General features: G+C 33.0%; 1 pseudogene; it reads left to right on the plus strand.

The window, feature by feature from the left end:
• Nucleotides 1-1054: 1054 nt before the first annotated feature.
• Nucleotides 1055-2244, plus strand: LOC115951497 (annotated as a pseudogene).
• The last annotated feature ends 3700 nt before the right edge of the window (nucleotides 2245-5944 follow it).

Consider the following 5944-nt stretch of genomic DNA (forward strand, 5'->3'; position numbering starts at 1 on the left):
AAGCGAAAGCATAAAGCCTAACGGCCTACATCCACGGAGGAAACCTTAAAGGGTTACATTAATAATATATTAGAGTGTAGTACAAATCCTGTGTTACAATGAATTATAACATGTGTATATATAGTAGACTAAACCCTAGACTAATAGACTTCTAGTACAAGTAGGAGACTTGACTTGCACACAAAGTAGAATTAGACTTGGACCTATGCTAATGGGCTAATATATCTTTAACACTCTGCTCTTGAAACTTTTTATTAAATTACCTTTTAAGCGTAAGTTGTTGAGATCACAACTGTATTGAGTTCTGTTCAAAGACTAGTCCAGTTTTATTTTGTCCAAACTATTGAAAGGTTGTTTGTTTATGACACAGGCAGAGTCTTCTTGTGCCACATGTTTTCATGGGACATTATTATAAAATAAAAAGTAATAGTAATAGTAATTATAAACTAATGGGGCTGGGAATTGTAAGGATTGAGAAGTTGATATAAAATTTTACAACAGTTAGGGCTGCTAAGATATACAAAGCTTCTCTGGCTTGGCTTGGTGGGTGCTGGTTCGGATAATTTATAAAATAAATGGCAATCAGATGAATTTTATATTAGAGCTTGTAATTTTTTCTTAAGCCTAACTCGAGCAGAACATTACATGGTTCTGCACTATTTTAAAAATAATCTACACGGTTCATCTTTTTCTTATCTTGAATCGAAGTTTGTTCGAAATCGGTTTTGATATAAATTAGCCAAGTTTGATTATGTTTGGATCTTATTGATTTTTAAAGTCCAACCTCAACATCCTACAACCCTTCTTAGCTTTAGTTTTTATCCAGAGAGTCTATTCTGCGTGCATGGGGATCTGCCATATGATTTCATTTTGTATAATCAGTTATCGAATGTGTACTTTGTGAAACTTGCCTTTTTTATATTCCTTTTCCAACACAACTGTATTTCAAACTTTTCTCTTCCATTAGGTCTTAGCAAAAAATGCTCGTTTTGAACAAATATGGAGGAGCAGAAAAGGAAACCAAGAGGCAACGCATAATAAAGAACTAGATGAAATGTGTCGGTTTTATGATGTCGTTCGTGTTGATGTTGAGGAAAGATCTAAGGAGGTGAAACAGCAGGAGTACGTTTTTCTCATTATGAAATTCCTGGTCTGGTGACTCTGGTCTCAATTGGAAATTTCTTTTTGACTACGGTTGCCCCTTTATTCTTATTGCAGAGATATATCATTGGAGGATCATATGCTTTTGTCTAGTTTTCTGCCTCTACTAAGAGAGATGATTCCATCTGCTGCTTCAGAGATTGAATCTGACTTACATGCTTCCATGTCAAGACAAGGTAGTTCATTGATAACTATCATTCACCTTCATACATACTTTGTGTCTTTAGTAACCATTTCAATCTTTGGTTTTAAACTGATTTCAAGTTAATGTAGAAAATCGATATAGAGTTGTAGCTCTTGCAGCCTTGTTACCCCTTTTTTAGAAGAAACAAATATAAGTTTTCTTGTGTCAATTTTTCCCAATGTTATGCTTGTGATCAGTAGGAAGATTGTTATGATTTATATACATTTGCTTAGTATTAGTGCTGACCTGTAATTTTTGTATATGTTTTCAATTGCTCTTTGGTGAATCCTTCTGTGATTATACATTAGCTGCAGATGATTATGTATATGACTTTTACGCTGTAATGGATGACATGGACATAGTTCATGAAGAAGCTTCTTACCCGTTTCCTATGTAAGTATCAAATATTCTGGATTTATTTACCTGCGCTTAGTCTTTCTTGCTAAAGTTTGTTTTGTCATTGATTCAGTGTACAGGTTGATGAAGAGGATTATTATGATGGGCCCGATGAATCAGAATATGAGACAGATGATTCAAATGGTAATTACAAACTATCTTCCTCTTTTTTCGTCCTCAAGTTTGCTTTTATTTATTTTCTTCTCCCTTATTCTTTTTGGTGGTTGTCAGCTGAAAATAATCCACTAAACGATTATCCTGATGAGATATCCGAAGAGGAAGAGGAAGAGAAGAGTGAAGCCTCTGAAAATGAGTCAGAAGAACTTGAAAGTGAGAGTGGAAGTGACAAATCATTGGAATCTGAGGACTTGGACAATCATGGCTTGTCAAATGATGCAGACCTATATGATGATGACATTGCTGATGATGATATTTCTGATGGTGATTATTTTGATGTTGATGATGATGATGATGGTAAAGATTGGAGATGATCCTATAGATGAACTTCAGTTTTTGTGGATAGCCAATCTTGTTTTTAGGAGTTGTAATTTTGGCCCGTATAGTGCTGTGATCATTGCTCCTGTAGTGTAAGTAAATTGTTGTTAGAGGAGGTTAGTCTGGTTAGTCATTGTATAGTCTGTAGACTTTTAACATGGGCCTAGCAGTATCTGTGGTGTTTTGTGGACCTTGCCCATTTTGTTCATTGCAGATTTTTCCTTCCTTGCCTCCATGAATTGCAGGTGCTGACATGTTTTCGGTTGTATGTGGGGATTCTTCAAAAGTGGGCAGATAACATCTCTGATGCTAAATCCAAAAGGTTGATGTTTAACAATTGATATTTGATGTTTCATTGTCAACATAGGTAACTGGTTTCTTAAAGTTTGATTTGTAAAATTGAGAAGAGTTATTTCGATCGTTATAATTTAAAATGTAAACATGGAAGTGGTATAAGAAGCTCATTCTGAAGCACAGCAGCGAAGTTTCCTATTATCATTTGGTTTTGGAGTTGGACAAGAAGGTGAAGGACTGGAGGGTGTGTTTAGAGTCTGCATGCGGCCATTCCTTGCCATTCCTTGGTGGAATAATGGTAGGCTTCTTAAGTCCAACGTGAGACAGGACGCTGGATGCGGCCATTCCTTGCCAAATTTGCAAAATAAATTGATACTACCTAAAATTATTTTGGGAAATTTGGGGGGGGGGGGGGGGGGAACACGATTTCACTTAGATTCAATCAAATTAGTTAAAATTGTGTTTTAAAAATACAATTTTAAGAGCTGAATTCTTTTTAAAATACTATTTTAATAAAAAGACTAAATTATCATATAGTTTTAAAATAATATCAATTTAATAGTTAGCTCCATATGGCACTTTAGGATAGATTCTATATAGTTCAAAAAAAAAAAAAAAAAAAAAGGCCCACTTGTTGGTACTGGAGTGAGAGCTTATGTGGATGGCTTATATGCAACATAAATTGAGAGAGAGAGAGAGAGATTAATTCAAATCAATAATAAAAAAAATTTACCACTTTCAAAATTGAATGAGATTTTCAAAGATATTCTTTCTAGTTTGGAGTTTAATGGGAGTGACTAGACGAAATGCTAGTTTCATTCCCTCATAATCATTTCTAGAAGTGAAAATGACACCCATTCATTACGCAAAGGTATAATAAAAAATTATATATTTCTTATCATATTTTATCAAAAATTTTAAATGCATTGAAGAAAATACATTATATTCTATTCTAATCCTTTTAAAAAATATATATGAAATCTATATGTTCCATTCATTGGTTTTACTAATGCTAGGTCTTTTCAGGTTTGTTAGCAAAATTTAAGAGCAACTAGATGGCTAGTCAATTGCTAATATAACGACTATATTAAAGAAGGGGAAAAAAACTACTCCTAAAAAAAACTAAAACATAATAATAATAATAATAATAATAATCAAACAAACAAAAGTAGTAAACTCTCATGGGGGCTGCCTTGGCTTTGGCTTCGTGCACACGAGCAAGTCATGGCCTTGGCAGCGTGTCCAAGCTAGGCTGCTGTGGCCTAGCTAGGCAGCTTGCCCACGGGGCTGCCAAGGCCTTGGCTGTGTGCCCACAGGGGTTGCCATGGCCTTAGGAGCATGTACGTGGGCATGTCATGCCTTAATTACGTGTCCACGCTAAGCTACCATGGCCTAGGCAACGTACATGCAAGCATGCCATGGCCTTGGCTACATTCCTACTAAGGGCTGCCATGGCCTTGGCCTTGGCAGTGTGCATGCGAGGCTGCCATGGCCTTGGCCTAACCCAATGCTAGGTGTTTGTTAGATTTGGCAAAATTTTAATTGGACTATGACTAGCCCCTTGCTAATATGCAATAGAATACTATTGCATATTGAAAAAATAAACAAAATAATAATAACAAACAAATAAACAAAAGTCACAACACTAGCTAGTCCAATGCTAGATCTTTTTTAGGTTTTTTAGGATAGAATGCTAGCATTACTCCGAAATTTACCTAGACTAGATGAGACTAGATCTTTGCTAATATAAATACAAGTATTACATAAATGGGAAAGACACTAAATAATAATAATAAAAACAAACAAAATTAGCGAAATCTAGTGAAGTTTTGAATTATGTCTCAGATTGGTTATTAAATTGGAATATTCTGATATCAGCATTGCAGTATGTATTGATGTACCATTTTAATATTATGGTGTTATATATATATATATATATATATATAGTATTATATTTGGTACTATTTTAACAATAACTATAGAATATGTTCATACTTTATAATTTATGCCATCTAATTAATCAACATCATTCTCAAATAATAATAATAATAATAATCAACATGAATCCATAAAAGATATAACATTTTTTTAATTAAAAAAAATACAAAGATTTATAAAATCTTATGCCTAATTGAACATAGAAAAAACTATAAAATTGCATACATAATAAAACAAGCTAAAAGTTCATAAATCTCATGCATAATTAAAAAACCCAAAAAGTTCATAAAATCTCGTAAAATATGTCTCTTTTCTTTAAATAAAAAAAAATTATAAGAATACCATAAAAGTAATTACGTCTAGAATACATGTTTTGACAAAAAAAATGTTGGAGTTTCTCCAAAATAACCGATTCTAACTAAACTATTTTTGATTGAAACAGAATAGAAAATTTAATGCACCTATTTATGTATCAAAACAAAATGGTAAAAAAAAAAAATCCTAGATAACCCAATGCTAGTTTTTTTTTTTTTTTTTTTTTTAATAAGTTTTTTACTATTATTATTATTTTTTAAATTTTAGGTTTGATAGCCGGGTTTTATCTAGAAGACTAGAATAAAGGACTGATTGATTGCTAAGAAACAGCACTACTCTAAAAAAAGAACAAAACAAAACAAACATTGAAACACTTATCAAAAAAAAAAAAAAATTGAAACACCTGTCAAAAAAACAAAAACAATAATAATAAACAAACAAAAAGAAGCGAACTCAAACACGTGATTTGAGAGCATCTCCAACAGGTTCGGTATCCGGGTTTGTTAGCTAAAATTTGGAGTATTTGTGCACTATTCATGCTCCAACAGGTTCTGTATACCTGGATTTTTTTTTTTTTTTTGGCTAATGAACAGTAGCCCATCAAGTCTGATGGGCTACTGTAGATTAGCAACTGATTTTTTTTTTTCATTAAAAAATTCTAGCACTTAATATTTTATCACTTCTTTCTCTTTCTTCTTTGATTTGTTTCTTCTCATAGAACAATTCTTGCTCTAAGAAAACAATTCTTGCTCTCATAAAAAACTGATTTAATTTAAACAACAAATCTAAAATCAAAACAACAACAACAACAACAGATCAAGAACAGGGAAAAAAAAAAAGTTAGAACAACAATAAAAGATCAAGAAAAAAAAAATAGAGACGTATGTGTGTAGTGGAGCAGCAGCGGTGAGGAGGAGGAGCAACGGTGGCGGTGTGGTGGAGCAAGGGCAATTTCTCCTTTCTCTCCATGCGTGTCTATGTGTATTTGAAGATAATGGTAGAAAAAGAAAAGAAAAAGAGTAAAAAAGGAGAGAGCTGGGAAAAGAAATAGAGAGGGAGGTTCTGGAAGTGGAAAGTAGAGGAAAAAAAAAAAAAAGTAAGAGGATAGGTATACGTGTGTGGTGTAGAAAAAACAAGAGAAAAAACTGTTGTAGGAAAGTG

This window comes from Quercus lobata, chromosome 1, assembly GCF_001633185.2.
Source record: "Quercus lobata isolate SW786 chromosome 1, ValleyOak3.0 Primary Assembly, whole genome shotgun sequence".
Taxonomy (NCBI): Eukaryota; Viridiplantae; Streptophyta; class Magnoliopsida; order Fagales; family Fagaceae; genus Quercus; species Quercus lobata.